The following is an 18,553-nucleotide window of genomic DNA, read 5'->3' as shown; positions in this document are numbered from 1 at the left end:
TCTGACGGTGAGAAAAGGTTACATTCTTGTCCATCAATAGCTGTAAATTGTAACTGATACTAAAAAGTTAGCAAAGACACCTGAGAAAGGCAGAAAACCTTGGAAAATCAGTGGCTGCTGGATCCACCGGGGCTCCTGAGTAGTTTTGCTGCTGCAGGCACCTAAGATCATACGCGTGTCCCTCAGCGTGCAGCCGAGAGCAGGCAAACACTGACAGCCTCGTCTGATCTCCCCAAACTGCTCAGACTTCTCTGTCCCACAGCGAGCAAACTTGGTTCAGAGCCGTTTCTCCGAGAGTGCTCCTCGCTCCCCGGGGGAGAGGGCAGCAGGGCAACAGGTTGCGGGGGGGAACCCATCGGGAGGGTCTCATGCGTGCTGTGCCTGCACCGAGGCTGAACAGAGACCGTCTGTCTCCAGCGCTATCGATCCAGCACGAGCACTAAATTCATTTTGAGGACGCTGAGAGAGAGAGTGAGCAAACTCTACATGACAGATGTTAGTCACGTTGCTTAATGTACTACTTGAAGGTGTTCAGATGCTCTGGTGATGAGGGTGCAAATAAAACCAATGCAGAATAGAGTGAAACAGGCTAAGAAAGGATTTTTAGTTTTAAAAGGCTAAAAAGGCTTTTTTAGCTTGAGGGGGAGTAAATATCACAGTATCCACATCATCAATTTTCCCTCTGGATCTGACTTTGAAGCACTGGTACAATTCTTCAGAGATGACACCGCAACAAGCAAATTAGGAAACAAACCGAGAATACCTTTTATGTTGGAAATACCAGGAGAAACTGTCCGATGATTATTGAGAGAGAGAGAGAGAGAGAGAGAGAGATGCTGAACTCATTAAGGCAAGATCTCTCGGAAAGCTTATGATGGTGTTGCATGCAAAAGAAAAGAAAAAAATCCCTGAAACATAAAGAAGCAAAATCCTTAGCATCCTTTCCCCACTTCTCTCTATGCACTTTCTAGCACTTCAGTTCACAGGCTTAGTTGCAATCAATTTTAGCTTGTAACAATTCAGCAGTTTAAGATCTCCATAATAGTTTAGACTACCGCTGTTCAATGGGTTGCACAGCTTTTGGAAAAGCCTGCCTGTTGTGCTGGGGAGGGGTGTAAGTGCAACGGGAAGGAAGAATCAGGGAGGCAAGCTGCTTCCAATTTGTCTATCCAAATCTAAGATCTTTTTATGGGGTGAGGGTTATTATTGGGAAGATGTTAGTCTTCACCTCTTTGAGGAGTTCTCTGAGCACTTCTTTTATGCTTTTCATCATTTCCTTGCTTTTGCACACATGGAACAAATGCCAGCCCACAGGATACAGGCGATAAGACAAGATCAAAGACGATTGTTCAGCCTTCTGCCACTGAATAAAGCAGGGTTGTTTGCCTGTATGGAGAGTTAGTAGCAAAGTATCTACAGGGTGACATGCAGAACACTATGTGGTTCCTCATGAGCACTTCTGGTGAACATTAAGTGCAAGATACCTTGCACAAAGCTAATAGGAATTTTGCCTAAGGGAGGGGGCTCCTGAAATGTAAGTGAGGGGTAGCTAATTCATGGACAGTCTGGCCCTTGCTCCCGTCTCCTGACTGCCACGAGCAGCCACATCCTGGGTCCTGCTGATGAGAAGAGTTCAACACCCAAGAAGTTCAGTGGCACGACTGCACTGAAAAAGGAGTAGCTGGCAAGCAGAGTCTGAGGAAACCGGGGTGATAGGTCGGAAAGACACTCCAAGCCATAATTTCATCTTTCTGGCATAACTGGACAGAGAGCTGGGAGTATGAAAGAATAGTTACAACACCCTTGGCCCTCAGGAGATGCACCAATGGCCAGAAGGAGGAGGTTTGAATGTCTGGGCCACCTTCCACTGTTATATCAGGTTAAGGATTAGACTGAGCACACCAGTAAAGGCCTCCCTGGCCTTCTGTAGCCACTCTTTGCTAAAGATTAGGGACATGGACACAAGCAAAGCATGATACCTCAAACTGCTCGTTCTAGTATTTGGGTGAATCCAGAAGTAAGCACCTAATGCTCAAATGCAATTCATGCTGCTTGACATCTGTCTTCTGTCACCCCAGTGCAGAAAAGCCTGGGTAGATGCCACTTCTCCTGTCAGTTGCTGCAGGGGAGTTGCAGTATCCCCCTCTAGCAGCATGCACAGCAGTGACACAACTGGCACAGCCATCCCAGTGTGCACCAGCCCCCCCCCAAAACACCCCTGGAGGGCTTGGATGTCCTCTTAAAGCAGAAAGTAGTCTGCTTTCCTGCTAATCCTGCTTTCTTCTTCTCATTTAGATCATCCTAGTGTAGGTCCAGCATTGAGATGATCTCAGGGTACAAGTGAAGAGGGAGGAGGACCAATCACTCTGAAATTTGGGTGTATGGATGGTTGAACCTCTGGATTTGGGGATCTTTGCTTTTTGTTGTGTTTTGGGGTTTTTTGCAGGTTGTTCTCAGCTGCTTGTCAGACTGGGCCATGATGAAACCCAACATCTTGCAGAGACATAAAATGGAAAACAGGCAACTCATCAGAAAAGTAGCAGCTGTTTTACACCATCACAAAACAAAATCATCATACACTAAAAACTAGATTTAGCAGTTTAAAAGAGCTGCTAACACAAAATTAGCTGGAGACAACAGCGTGGTTTTGTAACTGACAGTGCTTCACTCAAACGCCCTAATTCATGTAAAAACAACTTACGAAACATTAAACGGCTGATGCTTTTGGAAAGGGGAAGAGCATTCAGACTTTCAACGGCTGCTTAGGAAGAACGTGTAGATTTATTACATCATCTTTTTTTTTTCTTTTACGAATTTTAAATAAGCATTGTGTTAAAACTGCCACCTCTTAAATAACAATGATGCTATAGTCCTCCTGATGGACAGAGACACCAGCTTTTATTGGCAAGCCATTTGTATTTATTGCAGGCTGAAAGCCAGTAAAAAGGTTGTACAAAACTTTAATGGTGAATGAGATAGAATAAGAAGGCCTTGAGCACTTTGGATCATCAAATACTTCAATAACTGGGTATGGCCATTCATACAACCATAAGTTCATACACATGGAGAGGATATAAAGACCCAGTCGCCATATGAATGGACTTTCTTCTGGAAACTCATATACATATATGATCTGTGCTAGATACAGGTGCAATACAAGCTTTCTTTTGGCCCAGCTGTATTTCCCACTGAGGATAAATTTCCCTGTGCTGTAGATACATCCCACCCATAACCAACACAGCTCCTGAGGGTTAGAAATTTGCTTGGCAAGAGATTCAGCTAATCACTTTACTACCAAAGGGAATGTGCCAGAGATCTGTCATTTTGTAGCCATGAAGGGGTGATTCCTGATTGCTTGGGATTAGACTTAATTTGTCCATATGATTACTAAGATAAGAATTTGGTTTATTTTTTCCATGAAGCAGCTGTCCTACTCTGGCTGAGGTGCTTCCATATCTCCCATGGTTGCAAGTCCTTTCGTCTGTGTGATCTGACCCTGCCTGTCTTAGGGGATTCTCCCACTGTGTCCCATCAAACTCTTGCCTGAGGAAGGAATTCAGGGCTGGATACAGAGTAAAGGAGGAATAATGTTTAAGCTGAGGTCTGGCTATTTGTTCTGTGCAGACAAGTTGTGGCCCTGAAGAAGTCCTCTGTCTCTCAACAAATGGCGAGAGTGGGAGCAAAAAACATGCCCCATTCTTCAAGGGTATTTTTGTTTAGATCCTACTCCTCAAAAGACTATACATAGATGTAAGAGTCTAGTTGCAAGCCAAAGTTTGAAAAGTTACAGACTCTAACAGACAGTCTCTGATGGATCTGAATTTTTCAGCTAAAGAACATCTATGCTCTTGACCTGAGACCTAGATTTCACATTTCAGGAATTAAATGAGCATCATTTTCTAAAAGACATTAGACCAAGGCTGGGCTATCGAAAGGATGGCTTCAGGATTTAGATGAAAACATTGTCATGTCAAGGAAACTTAAAACCTGACATATCTTGTTTCTGTTGAAAAGCCAGACCTAGTTTGTTATACCACATGGTGGCTTGTTATGTGCAGGAGGCAAAGAAAAAGTGGAGTTTGTTCTGGATTTAACATCTCTTACAGGACTGTCTGCAGTAACAGGGTATAAGGCTCAGTGACCCAGCTGATCTGGCCTTGTCTTATATTACTCTGTTCCAAATTTATCCTAAGACCGTGCCAAAAACCTGCCAAAATATATGGGAAATATTTGTGACCTCTGCCAAACCGTGAAGCCTCTGGGTCTGAGATACCTCAGATGTTCTGATTAGACTGAAGGAGTTGAGCCTGAAAAAAGGGGAGTGTGAAAAGAAAGGAAAACTATTCCCTACCTGCAGCTGCAAAGCTGGGGTGCTCATCCTCCTTCCATACAGGAATCCTGCTTTTCTCAGGAGAGCGTTCAACCTGATTAAAAAAAAAAAAAAATTAAAAAAAAAAGAAAATTGTAATGGAGGCAAGGAGAGGAGAGCCTTCTCCCTTGAAAGGGCCATATTCAGCCTCAAGGGGTTGGAGCCCTCCCCTTTCTCTTGCTGCAAACACTGAAATTCAGGTTGTGTCTCATGGATGTGTCCCAAAGTGGGGTCTTCTAGGAGCTGGGCAACCACTACAGCCACCCAGACAAGTCACTGCTGCAGACCTGAGGGGATGAACAGAGAATCTCGCGCAAGCAAGACGCAGAGCCAGAGGAGAGATTGACTGATCTTGTTTCGGATCAGATGGATGGCTCTAAATGACCTGTAAAGACACTCCCCGAGCCCTGAGCTACAACAATAAGAGCCAAGACACCACTAGCACTTCTGAAGTAGTTATTAGTGACTGAAGTAGCACTTGTCAACTGCGACTTCTGTTTCAAGTAATAGTTTAACAGCATCAACTTGAAGAAAGGTTATATCTCAGTGTGTCTGGTGTGCAGCTGACATTAAAGGAAATAATTGGTAGACTTAGAGCAGGGGCAGACGCCAGTGGTAGAACAGGAGAGCAGGTTGGATACTCGAAACAAAACTTCAACAATACTGTGTGAAACAAGAGCCAGGAATCCATCCTAAGCCCTGGCATAAAAAGCATGAGGAAGTTGTAACCCAACCTGCAGAAAGTGCTCTGTGCTCCCCACCGTGAGCTGTGCTGCTGTGACATTTAAAGACTCATCTACAGTTGCAGTTTGCAGCCCTGTCCTAACAAGAGGACAAAAACATGTTACCCCTTGCAATTCTTGGCCAGCTTTTCGGAAAGCACGTGTAATGCAATCTCCAACTGATTTTTGGCTTCAGGACAGCAAAGCCCAAGAGAAAGTATATGTGTGTATGTATGCATGTGTGCTGTTGAGGAGAAGACAGGAAATCGTCTGGAATGAAGTGCACAGTCTCATTTTACCTGTAGTTTGGCTGTGTGATGCTAAAACAGAGGAATTAGCATGCAAATCCAGCAGTGCCTTGGCTATCATCACCTTCCAATTAGCTGCATTTGATTTCAGTGGGCGCTGATGGATTGTGTCAGCAGGTGAGGTGGGATGTCTGTAAGGTGCTCTGGCTGCCACGGGCAGGAGAGCACTGCGTGTGTGCATGTTTTTGCCCTGTGCTGGTTGCTGAAATGATGCTGGCTTGCCAAAACAAAAGCACTGCTGTTACTCGCTGGCCAGAGGAACTGATTCTGATCTTGGTGATCCTGCATTTCTGCAAGCACTGCTGTAACAGTCAGAGTAGCTGGAGTCATGTGGGCTGATCCACCAGTTATCAAGGTGAAAGCGTGGGTGTCTCAAACACATGGTTTGGAGCAGTGTTTCTGGTTGCTGTCCCATTCTGTTCCCCTACTGCCATTTCAAAACCCATTTCTAATTTGTATTATTTATTACTGGCATTGCATGAAGCATCTCTCAGTCCCCTTCACAGAAGTTATAAAGCTGCTGTGCTTGGCACTGTAGCATAGCAATATAAAATCTCATTCTCGTCCAAGGAAATGCACAAGCAAAATCAAGGGAAGAGGAACTGGCAAAAGAGCAGAAGAAAATAGTGTGGTAACCTGCATCAGCATCAAATACAGCTGCATCCAGGGAAGGGGAGCTCTGCACACATACTTCTTGCTCTCATAAGGACACAGCATGTATGTTCTAGCCAGCCAGCCTGAGAGGGTGGAAGGGGCTCTGGCTCCTTGGCTGCCCATAAGACCTGCTCCTGACTGTTACCAGCAGTGTTTCAGCAGACCAAGCTGAAGTGGTAGCGCATGAGTGAGTCAGAAGAGCGTCTTCAAAGTGAACAGTGGCTTGTATTTGTTGAAACAGAAGAAGAACTGCTATGGAAAAAGATCTTCCTTCCAGGGGAAGGAAGCCAAGACAGCAAAGACTTGGTCACACCAGTAAGGTAGAGAAATTACTTTTACAGAGTAATTTTGTAAAACAGGCATGTGATCCAATTTTTCCAGAAAAAAATGATGCTTCCACAGATAAAGTGCAAGTAATTCTGAGCCTCTGTAAGAGTTTCGTTTGTACGGAGGAGCAGGAAAGTGAGCATCTTTTCTGTTCGTAATAAATAAAACTCAGAAAGACATAGACACAGTCTGTATGTAATACATTAGAGGGAGGTGAGCAAGTTGAAGAAATGGCTTACATTAGAAGTCTTAGTAACTGTAAGTGTGAGCCCCAGGTCATGACAGAAAAAAGGAGAGACAAAGAGGCAGGATTTCATGGAGTGGAAATTAGGAATTCATGGTCAGCTTAAGATGATGGCTCACCACAAGTGAATAAAAGTCAAAGGCATTGCCTGAAATTTTACTTTTGGACAGAAGAAAACAAGTCTGGAGTAGACTTGTGAGTCATTGTCATAGCAGTGATACTTGAGTTTGTATATGCAGTTAAGGTTGCCTAGAGAAAGGTATGGGAGCAGAAGAGGAAGAGACTAAGGATAGCTATCTGTGAAGCCAACACAAAATTGGAGGGTGGAGAGAGGATGAGGAGCCTTCAGTCAACAAGAGCAGCATCAATAGAGGACTGAGTCACAGATGCTCACAAGAACAGATTTCAAAAAGGAAGCAATAATGTTGAAAATTGCTGATGGGTCAAAAGGCTGGGGCTGGTATACTGCTGTCAAGTTTTGCCCAAGAAATACAGAAAGGTTTTGTTGAGAGCTGTTTCAATGGGATGTAAGGTTGGGTAGATGGGACAGAGGAGGTGGAGAAAGCACATTGAACAAGCCTAGATAGGAAAGGGAGCAGGGTTTCCAGAGAGGCAGACAGAGACAGAGAGTAATGTTTACAAATGGGAGGAATAAAGCATTGTATTATGAGAGCTGGACAACAGAAAACAGTGAAAGGTTCAGGAGCAGGAGAAAGGAAATGAGAGGGGAAACTGAAGATCGAGAGATGAAATTAGACTTCTAGGTTATAAGGGTAAGGAAAGAAGAAAAATGTTTGTGACTGTGATGGGAGAGGGAGGAAGAAGGGAAAAACAACCTGATTCAATTTTCTCTTCAGAGAAATCAGCAAGAGCCTGTACACTACTATAAACAAAGACAAAAAGGGGAAAGTTGAGGAAGAAGTAAAAAATGCAGTTGGAAAAAGATGTGAGAGATGGGGCCCAAGGGCTGGAGGAGAGGAAGAGCGAGGGTATCACCAGGAGAGAGGAGGCAAATGACTCAGATGTGGAGGAGAAGTGAAGCTGGAGTGGACCTGATAACTGTACCAACAAAGGGCCAGGATGGGACAACCCTGAGGAGGATCCAGGGAGCAGAATAGATTCCAGCTCCAGCTTAACCTGCAAAAAAGTCATTGAATTTATTCTAAAAGCAAGGAACAATGAGAGAAGAATTTAAGCTACTGTTAATAACAACATACTATTTAACTGTAACAATAATACTGATGGTACTCTGAGCTATGTCATCTGTTTCTGCCGGTTCTGATTATCTTAAAAGAGAGCGTGCCAGAGAAGCTTAAAAGAGCACTGCCACCTTTGGCACCTACCCCATATCAGGTCTGCAAATCCACCCTGTGTCTCGCTCAGATTGAGAGCTTCTGTCCTTGAAATGTTAAACTCATTATCTGGTAGGTGTGGACAGTCTAGTGTCTCACAGAGCCAGGAAGAAATTTGACATGAGTATGTCACGGGGTGGGGGGGGATGTGTGAAAAACCCAACTCCTGAGAAACGTTGAGAGCGCGTGCATTTTTGGCAGAGGATACCAGCCAGACATGTCAGCTGATAGTATCCATAGAGCTGGAAGACTGAAAATGAACTGCATTACAACAAACAGAGATTTCACAGCTGAAAGCGGCACACTGACATTTATATTAGCTCCGTTTGACATGACCTGACGAGCTGGGCTGGAGCGAAGCCCGTCACAACATCCACCCACTTCTGCTCCAACCCACCAGCACCTCTGCCGTGCTCCTTTCTCACCGTCCTGGGAAGGAAGGGGATCATACACATCCTGATGCTCTTTGCTGCGGGAAGGCCAGTTCTTGGGCCCAATGCTCAGCTAACGAGCAGAGGCAGTGTTTTTATCTTGTCCTGATTGAGGGCGACCTTGTGACAGACATGGCCATGGCTGTCAGTGCAAGTCAGGAGGGCTTGACAAGCTCCATCAAGAGAAGAAACGTGGTGGGGTCAGGAAAGGTTCCCCTCCTCTAGGCTATTCTGCACTTTGACACTGAACCAGAGTGACTCCCTTGACCTCGGTGGAGTTACCCTGATTTACCTGAAGGTAGCAGGGAGCAGAATCCAGCCCGATAAATTATATCGGTTTTATGGGGTTTGCGTATGAGAAGAAGGGAAGTCCGGACCCTCGGTCCCTAGGGCTACTTTGGGGGCTGACTGTCAAGGTGTGTTTTTTATTGTGTGTACCGCTTGTCTGATGATAGGAACTAAATTGAGAAGAGGCTCATTTCTCACAGGCCACTGAGCAACCAGAATGTGCTAACTGTCATACGTAGGAAGCACTCAGGTGTCGGGATTGTCAAGAGAGAAAGTGCAGCGCTTTTTATTAACTGCAAGAGCAATCAGCTCTGTCTGGGTCTGCTCAGTCTTGTGGAAACACATAGTTCACACTGGGCAATGCTCAGAGGCTTAACACAGGTATCAACACTGTGCCTCCCGTAATAACTTCACATTAGAGCTGTTGCATTACCGACTGTTGCATAGTCACAGCTGTACTTGTGCAGCCTGGTAGTCTGATCTCTTGGAGGCATTTGCTAAGTCTGAATAGGTCAAATATTGCATGATTCAATAGCATGGTTTATGCATGGTCTTGCACGGTTTATGCAAAGGCTGCGTGCACCCCTTTTGCCTAGCATGGTGCCCTGCTCAGGGGCTGCGTGTGCTGGTGCAGGCTGCTTCGGGGTTTCGGAATAGAGGGATATAGGCAGGCAGTGTGGTGCGTGGCAGAGGGACCCTAAAAAGAAAGAGGGTGATGAAGATTAATGCAAGTCACTAGTAGCCTCCTCCTCAAGCTAACAGCCTCACTGAGTCCTTCCCTGAAGGCTAGGAAAATACCCCCAAATTTGGAGAGGTTAAATCTGATTTTGATTTGAATTTAACTTGTTTAAGTTGGTTTAAATTCAACAACAATTAAATTGTTTTTTTTTTTTTTAAATCACACTTTTAAAAACTGGCTCTAGCAGCAGCAGTGTTGCCTTTTGCTGGTGGTAAAAAGGTCAAATGTTGTTGACATTTCATTTGCATTCTGACATTGTGTCACCACTGGATGAACTCAGGGGCTCTCTCTTGTCGGCTGTGAGATCTCCAAACAAACACCACGACCTAAAGCCACCACAAGCAGATCTCTGCAACATGCATAGGAAAGAGGCCAAATACCCCTCGAATCCCTAAATTGCTTCCTCACTGCCTAGAGGTTATGAGAAATGTTATAAAAGGTTCAATTTCTGCCAAGGAGTCAGTACCTACATGAGAGCTGCTACATCTCAAGAAGCACCAGAAGTGGGGGAAATCTCTAACCTGTTGCCTCAGCTGGGAGTTTTCTGCCTGAAGTGATCGGTCGATTACATTTCCCTAGCATAAAATCGGCACGCAATTAAATATATACATGTGGGCAAAGTTCCAATCTGTTTACTTCACCGCTTTACGCAGGGAAAGCCCTGAGAACAGCATTAAAGCAAGAGGCCAGCTGGGCCAACAGAAATGTTCACAGCTGGCTGCAGCGCAGCACTTAGTTGCAAACACAGAAAATAGCCCACTACATCAGAAAGAGAAAAATGAAATACATGAGGCACACTGGCCACTGCGGTGACTGAGTCTCTCCCTTTTCACATGGTCAGGGATGCTGAACATCCCTCTCCGATTACTCCAGAGTGAAATGCTGCCTCATGGTGCCGTACGAAACGCCGAGCCGTGCATGCGATGGGGTGGGCTGCACATTTTAAGGACAAGCAAAGTGACACAGCCTGTCTTCAGAGAAGGGTCGGTCAGCTGTACAGCAGTTTGTGCCCTTAGCAGGTGCTTCAATGTCAAAGGTATTAAAGCTGGTTATTTTCAGAGCTGTGCCAAGTGCCGTACAGGCTTGTTCCTCCCCTACCCCCATTCTAATTAAATTTATAGGCAGTGACTATGAGCTGGGCTAAGATTTGAGCTGTCAAGTTAAGAGAGAAGCACCAGCAGCACAGAACCCTCCAGCTGGAAAGACAGAGTTTCTGATGGTGGCTGTACTTTCTGGAAATTATGTCTCCAGTCTCATCTCTCATATGTTTCCCGATATATCTCATCTTTCTCTCTGTCTCTCACATACCCAGGTGCACACACACACACACACACACAGAGGCACGTGCCCACTCTGTGAGTTATGTGCTATAGTGCCTTGCTTTGGTGGATTGCCCCTGTCTATACAGAGAAATATATATAATATAGCTGAGGGCTGTATCCTTCTGTCAGCTACATCAGTGTAACGCAGGCTTCTCCAGCAGTGACTGCGCTGCGGATGAGTTAACCCTAGATGTGGGCTGTTCTGATTTGCAGTGGAGTTGGTGAGAACAGCAGGTTTTGCAGCTCTGAACTGACGTTGCTGTGACCGCGTGGTGCAAAGTTGTCTCATCCACCACCTTGTTAGAGCAGAGCTATGGGCAGGTCCCTGATAAATTTGGTCAATCTTGGTTGCCGCTCCAAGACTAATTTCCCTAGCAAGGCACAAAAATTATGTCTTTACATGGTTTGCAGCGAACGTTTCCTGCAGCTTTCAGCTTTACATTAGACCGTCCCTCCAGGCTTCAGTAACCCAAAGGACCTCTCTAAAGATTGGCTGAGTAGTGCCTCCAGAGACAGCAGCACCTCGAGGGATGAGGCAGCCCCAGGACCTACAGGATATTCTTTTTCCCCTCTTGAAGTGTCCTTCAGGAATTCACCTGGACTACCCCTGCCTTAGACTGGGAGATGTGATAGCATCACAGCTGGCAGTGAAGTGGCAGCATGCCAAACAAATATATTTTCTACAGCCCTTCCGAGGATCATGTTAGCAAAACAACTTCAAGCTACAGTGTGTTGTTGCTTGCACACCCTGTGGAGAGCATTGGCTGGTCTCTGGGTGGCACAGCAGAGCACTCATCCAGTTCATTTCCCTCTGGCCAGATCGAAGGAGGGTAACGATTCTGATGAAGCTATCCCATCCAGAGGCTGCTCACAAAATCACCAGGGAGGGGGGCTTGGTGGAGGTTTGCAATGTGTTGTACGCGTTCCAGTTGGCTTTGAAGCAAGTTAAACAAACTGGAGGGTGATGTGATTCTGATTTCTGCATCTCCTGGATGAGACATTGTATCGCACAGCCCAAACCTGATCCCTAGAGTTTTCAGAAGAAAAATCATCCCACTACCACTGTGATTCCTAAGACAGTTTTCCGAAACTGCAAAAACTCAGACAAGGATGAGGGGAAAGACACACAGATACTGAGGAATAAAAAGTTTCTTTTTGGTAGAGCAGGGAACCTGCAAGAAGTGCCGAGTGTCCAGGAAGGATGGGGGTGCTGAGGGAAGATGGAGTTCTTCTGAAGTCAGGCATCAGGTTTTCCCTGTTATTATTTACTCTGCTTTTGAAAACAAAACAAAACAAAACAAAACAAAACAAAACAAAACAGCATGGCTGACAATGTTAGAAAATCTTTCTTTAGGTGCCAGTGGTAGGTGATGCAGAGAAGCAAGTACACGTGATGCGTTGGTACTCTTTTTAAGTAAAATCAAAAGACTAGGGATCGGGGCAGTTTAGGTCTCCTCATGAATGGCTAAGGTTTAAGATGCTCTGAGATATAATCTGGACAATTTGTCATCCCTTTCCCCCCCACAGAGAGGATAATTAACACGGTAAAATGCAGTAGGCTCCGTGTACCCCTTTCTGATGTCAGTGGCCCATTTTAAGGTCAAAGATTGAAATGCTCTGATGGTGTCAGCTGAGCTTTTGCGTCTGTTGCTAGGATTTTACTCACCAAGGACTCTTAAGACAATGTATGTTCATTAGTTTACAAGAAGATATAATTACCCATCCAAACTGTACCACGTTTCATTTGCTACTAACCTTCTGATTCACCTAGGTAGGTGGCAATGAGTGCATTTGCTAACTGGTGATTACCAAATTAGTTGCATGATAAACCTTTTTCAACATACCTTTTAGGGAAAAAAAGTAAAATGAATAATGAGTTGATCTTTTCTTTCAGCATGCTGTAATTTTTATTAATTTAACTTGAGCCAATTTATTAGAAGCGGAGGGGAAAGAGAGGGAGAGAGCTCGTATTCCTTTGAACTCATATTGCAAAAGAGGCAAACAACGGGAAAATTTCTGAATGTAGTTATATTTTAAAATCCACATTAATTATAAATCCACTTATTCTTTGTAAAAGCAGGGGCTGCAGCCTGGTTGGGGGGAGGGAATAGGGGGTCATGTATAAATTGTCTCCCAAGGACCCCACTGAAATTTCCATAGCATTCACCATATGACACTGATGTGTGAAAATTGACATGAAGATTTGAAAATTGGGACCGAGGGAGACCAAGCATAAAATAACTTCAATTTTGCGCTCTCTCTGTCTCTCGGAGGAATAGTGCAGTGGACTGACCAACACAACACAAACAAGCGAAGGGGAGAGAAAAAAATATTCAGGGAGAAGGATAGGAGTTATTAAAGAGAAAACACACTCCTCACTCACAGAGAGAAAGGATGATCAATGGATTTAGTCACAGAGAAATTCAAGCAGAAAATTGCTGCTGTTTTTTATCTGAGAGGCAGAAAGTTTAACCAAACCAGAATTCTCTCAACTCACTCCAAGGCAAAGGGTGAAGAAAACCACTGTGTTTTGAAGCAGAGGGAGAGTTTTGTGTGTGTGTAAATTTTTGTGTGTGATTTTACAGTGTTATGATGCCAAATGAATTGTAAGGTAGAGTCCTCACCTCCAGAAGTCTCAATATGGAAGGTTTTGTTCTAGCTCTTTTCTTTCTGTGGAACTCCAGATTCTGTACAACATCCTCAGTGGAAAGACTTATTTTCCAGCTATCTGTTTTCCCATATTCAAAAATTATACATGAGAGTGCCATAACTATGCGGAAGCTGTCGGCTTGCTGTTTATAATCTGCCATGAATTTTGAAACCCCACCAAAATTAGAAAGCCAGTCTCTTCCACTGTGAATGGCTATCAGGCTGTAGATAGATGGAGCCACTGGACTCCGCTGTTAAAAGGAAAGTCCTGTTCCTTCTTCAGAAGGAGGGTAAAAACCTTAAAATCAGTAAAAACAGATCAGGAAAAGAACAAATCAATAAAAATTAAATGTTTCAGTTCTGTCTCCTGTAACCTAAGTCTTAAGGGGTTAATTGTTTTGCTCTGGACAGATTGGCACTACTATCAAATGCTGTATAAATTGTCTCAGTTCCTGTTCTTTGGGATGATTTTGTGACTCTGAATGTGGTTTTTGAGAGCTAAGTTTTGGTATTCTAGAGCCCCTTGCTAACACTTGTCTGTATCCATAAAAATCAGCCCAGCCCTGGGACTGACCTTTACCCCTTCCAATAAATAGATCACTATGCAAAGGCAGGAGGTACCAAAGTATCACCGATCTGTGGAAATACCAGCAAAGTTCATCTCCTGCAGTATAACTGCTGTTCAGGAAATAGATATCCATAATTTTCTTAGCGCTGGTTAGGTGTTCAATAGTTCCCATCCTTGGATTATTGGTCAAAATGCCTACCGGGGTTAGAAATTCACTGTTGGCTCTCAGCAGGACCATCCAACCCTGCTGCGCTGTGATGCAGACAGACAGATACCCTACCTGTAAGCCCATGGGGGTTTTTGAAAACCCAGATCCGTTATAACCTTGGTCTTAAAATTCCACATCTGATCTGCTCTGCTCTGGATAGACACTCAACGCTTACCATCGTCATGAGTGTTGAACAAGAGTCCTGTTGTTAGTCCAGCTGTTTCCTTGTTGGATCACAAGCTGTTTGCTGATCTCTGTTATCCCAAAGATATCTGCAAGACAATGGAAATGCAAGTGTATACATTTCTGCTATCCATATAGAGAGAGAGAGAGTGATGAAATAGAGATACAGAAGAGGGCTTTAGCTTTAAAACTAATTTTTCTCTGCTTACTGTAAGTCCTGAGGTCATTCACAGTCTGAGAAGATGCACTGTACAGTCCTGAACACTGTGCTGTCTCACCAGACTATTTTTCTCAGGCTTACTTACTTTATTTTATTTAGCTTTGTGGCACATAAGGTTCCTTGTGCTTGCTGATATGATGATCTACAAGACCAGTGTTCACATGCTATGGATCTCATTTATTACAAAGCGAAGTATATAATAATGAAAAATAGCTACAGCTATTCCTTCTCTCTCCAGGGTATCTCAGCACCCTTATGGATGACCGCACACATAGTCGGCACCATAGAAACAAATGGAGGGGAAATGGCAGCGCACTGTTCAAAGCTGGAGGACTGAGTGCCTTTGGTCTAGAAGCATACTTGATCCATAGCTTCTGCTGATGGCATATTACAGAGGCTACTGAAAAAAAAAAATAGTATTTATATTTTTTTTGAAACAGCATGCATAGATGTGGAGCAGATGGGCCTTGTAGGAACTGGGGAGAAGGCAGAAAGGAGAATTCTCTATTATAACAGCCTGTAGGAAGCATTTGTCAATAAACACCTTGAGGATTTTCAATAGCATCCAAAGGAAAATGCCCCACGATTCATAGACTAACACAAGAGCTGCCCATCATTGACTCTTAATGCTCTACTGAGCATGAAAACAACAGCATGGAAACAGTATGAAAAGGCCTTGCAGGTAATTTCACAGGGTAACAAGGAATGCCAGGCTTATTGTAATTACTGGCACTGGGGACAACAGAGTTAGTTTAAATTAAATGCTGGGACCTTTAGGGCAGCTTCTGTGTTTCACATACTGAGTGGTCTTTGTAAATTTTGTACTTTGACTCATCTGATATAGTTATATAAAATTAAATGGCTTGAGTTGCACTCAAAATACGGTTTTGAACTTTCTACAACTAGGAAAACTAGGAAGTTACATTTAAAAAAAAATAAATTGAAGTTTTCCCAATGATCTTCTGATTCCAGCGGCTGAGGCTTTGGGGAATGTCATGAGAAAACTACAAGAATTCGCAACACTAGAACGAAAACAGTGATGATGATATTAATAAGGGTTTAATATTAGGTAACCAGAAAATAGAATGCAAGGCCACAGTATCTAATGATTTCATTGCTTTCTTTTACCAGCCTGTTGCAATACACTGGCCATGAGCCAGCATTGCCTTGAAATATAGTTCTGTAAAGTGTGCGTCACAGAAGCTGTCTTTTATTTAAATACTTAAATCTATTTGTACTGTGCCTGAACATGACAAGGCTGATGCCATCTCCCTTTTAATGAACTGACATTATCCAGTTACTTTTCATTTACAGAACTGTGAGATCAGAATTCGGCCCGACACTTTCATTAGCACTTAGAAATTACTCAAGAAATCATTCTAAGAATTAATTCTTAATTCTAATAATAAAACTAATTCTTATAATGTTTATATTTCCCTATTTATATTTCAAATACTCTTTAAGTACTTTAATTTCTCACCTTACATCTCTCTTGCTATGTGTATGATCCTTATGGTCTTTTTCCTCTAAAAGGCCCACTCTTTCCAATAAAAAGACAATTTTAAAAAGAATTTCTTTCTTTATTTATGTATAATCACAGCACAGATTGCATCAAATGCTTTAGAACACACATATAAAACACTCCTGGCTGGTTTCATGCAGTTGGGAGATAGTCGTCTTGCTGTGAAGTTTGAAATGAAATATTCAAATAATAATAATAATAAAAAAAAGGATAACACCTACCTTAAAAAGGTCTTCAGAAACCTGCTGGGGAGAGTTTGAGGAGGAAAGATAGGAACGATATACTGCCATTTTTGAGAAAGGATGGAAGAATCACCTCGATTACTACCATGGAGAAATGTTTTCGAAGTTACTTTCAACTCCAGAGCAATAGTAGCAAATAGTTTGCGAGCTATCCTGAAGATTTTAACTAGAAAAGTGATATTCACAGAAGCAAAAGAGACAGTTATAGGCCATCGGGTGCAGCATAATTGGCACTCAGCCCCAGCCACAGAGGTTGGAACTACATCCAAGCTTTTCCGAGATTGACAAAGGGCATATATTGAAGTTGGAGGCAGCCTAGTGAAAGCTCATTTTCTTGGACTATATAGTTCTGTCAAAATGCAAGCGCTTCACAAACAGCTTCAGAAGTAAAGATGGAAGAATAAAGTTCCCGCAGTTCTGAAATGTTCACTTTTAACAGCTTGGATATAGAGTAGCTTGATGTTCGTGTTTAGTTTTTATATATGTATGTTTAAAATAATTTTTATATATAAATAGGTTTATATATGTAGGTTTACATCTATATATGTATGTGTACGTGTATAGAACTTTTCCTTTATTGGAATATTTCCTTTATTGTAAAATTATTTTAAAAGTCAAAAAGCAAAATAAAACGCTGTTTGAAGAACGAACAATCTTAAACTTCAAATATCTCAGAAGAGAAAGCAGATTAATCTCAAATTATTTTCCCAAGTGCTGATCTGCAATGGATTAATCAGACTTTTGCATTCGGAAGCAGAAAGTGAAGGAAGAAAATATCTGACTAACCTTAAGGTAGATGCCATAGGTGAAATCGACAAAGTTTATAGAAGAAACAACCCTTCTTGGTTTGTAGGCATCACATATTTTACAGGCAGACAAGGCTTCTTAAGGACACTCTTGATATCTTAATACTTCAATCTTGTTCAGTGTCATTTCTGAATGAGACCATTGTTGAGGCAACAGTGAGTTGCATAGCTCCATCAACCTTCTTTAATTTGCTTGGAGATTATGGGAAAACCTCTATAAATCAGTTTTATGACCTCATGAAAAACTTACAGTTGTATGGCATCACTTGCATGAATTATGAGATAGCCACAAAAAGGACCAAAGATGTCAAGGACACCAAAGTGAAGCTTTATGTACCCTGGGACGTAGCATTGCATTTCTCAAATCTACAGTTGGTAGAAATACCAAAGGCAGCCATGGAAGCTAAACTTCTCTGTGTCTCCTGAACACGAGGCAGTGATTTGGAAAGGCTGGGAAGGAATTGCTAAAATAGGCTTGATGAGGGTCATTAGTCTGCAGATGTAGCAATTTAATTCTTCATTAGCATTATAAAAAAAAGCAGAATGTACACAGAAAAAAATATATATACTAAATAAAAAAAAAGAGTACAGGTCAAATGCTCCTTTTTTTTTCAAACCAACTTTTTTTTTTTTTTTTTTTTTTAATTTACGTAGTGTCTTTTGCCAGGAGACTTCATACAGCTGCAGTGGCAGCCACATATTTGGTATTTTCACCAAACAGATCTCCAGTTGCTCTTTCCTGGAATTCCTTCTGCTTTAACATTGCATCTCGATGTTTTGCTCATATTTGTCAAAACCTAATCCAAGCATCGCTGAACTTTGTGATGCTTCGTGGTACTGTAAACCTAAAGCAAAGCCTGAATTTTGCAAATTTAGGTGATGGCCTTAGAGAGGAACACCTGGAGGTCAGGTTCTTTAGTGAGTTGGGATAGAGATAGCCATACATATCCTGACTATTGATTAGGTGGTTCCATCAACATTGAAACACTTAATAACATCAAACTGATTTTGCCAGTACTTGTTTTCAGAGGAAAACTGGAAGAAAGATTTTGACTGTGCTAAAGAACCCATGCCAGCTTTTTGAGGGGACACAACAATATTTGGCTTTACATTTTAATTTCCTATCATATACTACAGAATTATTAAAAAAAAAAAAAGATAAACCCAAGAAAAATATTCTGGTTTTGTCAAAATATTTTTTTTCTTTTATTGACACCAAATGAATCTTATGATGTTTCCTGGCATGAGTACTGAATGTTTCCATTGTCACTCCTGTTCAGAATGGAGCCAAGCTCCCAAATCTCAACCGCCCTATGGTGAATAAAATGTTTATCCTCCACCGACGGCAGTAATGCTCAGCTTAGGCAGCCTAAACATGAGTGCCCGGAACAGAAGAGGC

The 18,553-nt window shown here is 42.7% G+C and overlaps 1 long non-coding RNA gene across 1 annotated transcript in view; it reads right to left on the bottom strand.

Moving 5' to 3' along the window:
- LOC129210765 (uncharacterized) overlaps positions 1-18,553 on the bottom strand; it is a 31,040-nt gene that overhangs the window by 9,502 nt on the left and 2,985 nt on the right. The window contains exons 2-3 of the long non-coding RNA XR_008578625.1: positions 14,357-14,453; positions 4,352-4,424 (exon numbers count right to left, since the gene is read on the bottom strand). This is a non-coding gene — a long non-coding RNA (uncharacterized LOC129210765). The remainder of the gene's footprint in view (positions 1-4,351; positions 4,425-14,356; positions 14,454-18,553) is intronic.

This window comes from Grus americana, chromosome 10 (genome assembly GCF_028858705.1).
Source record: "Grus americana isolate bGruAme1 chromosome 10, bGruAme1.mat, whole genome shotgun sequence".
Classification (NCBI taxonomy): domain Eukaryota; kingdom Metazoa; phylum Chordata; class Aves; order Gruiformes; family Gruidae; genus Grus; species Grus americana.
This window is presented reverse-complemented; position numbering and strand designations above follow the sequence as displayed.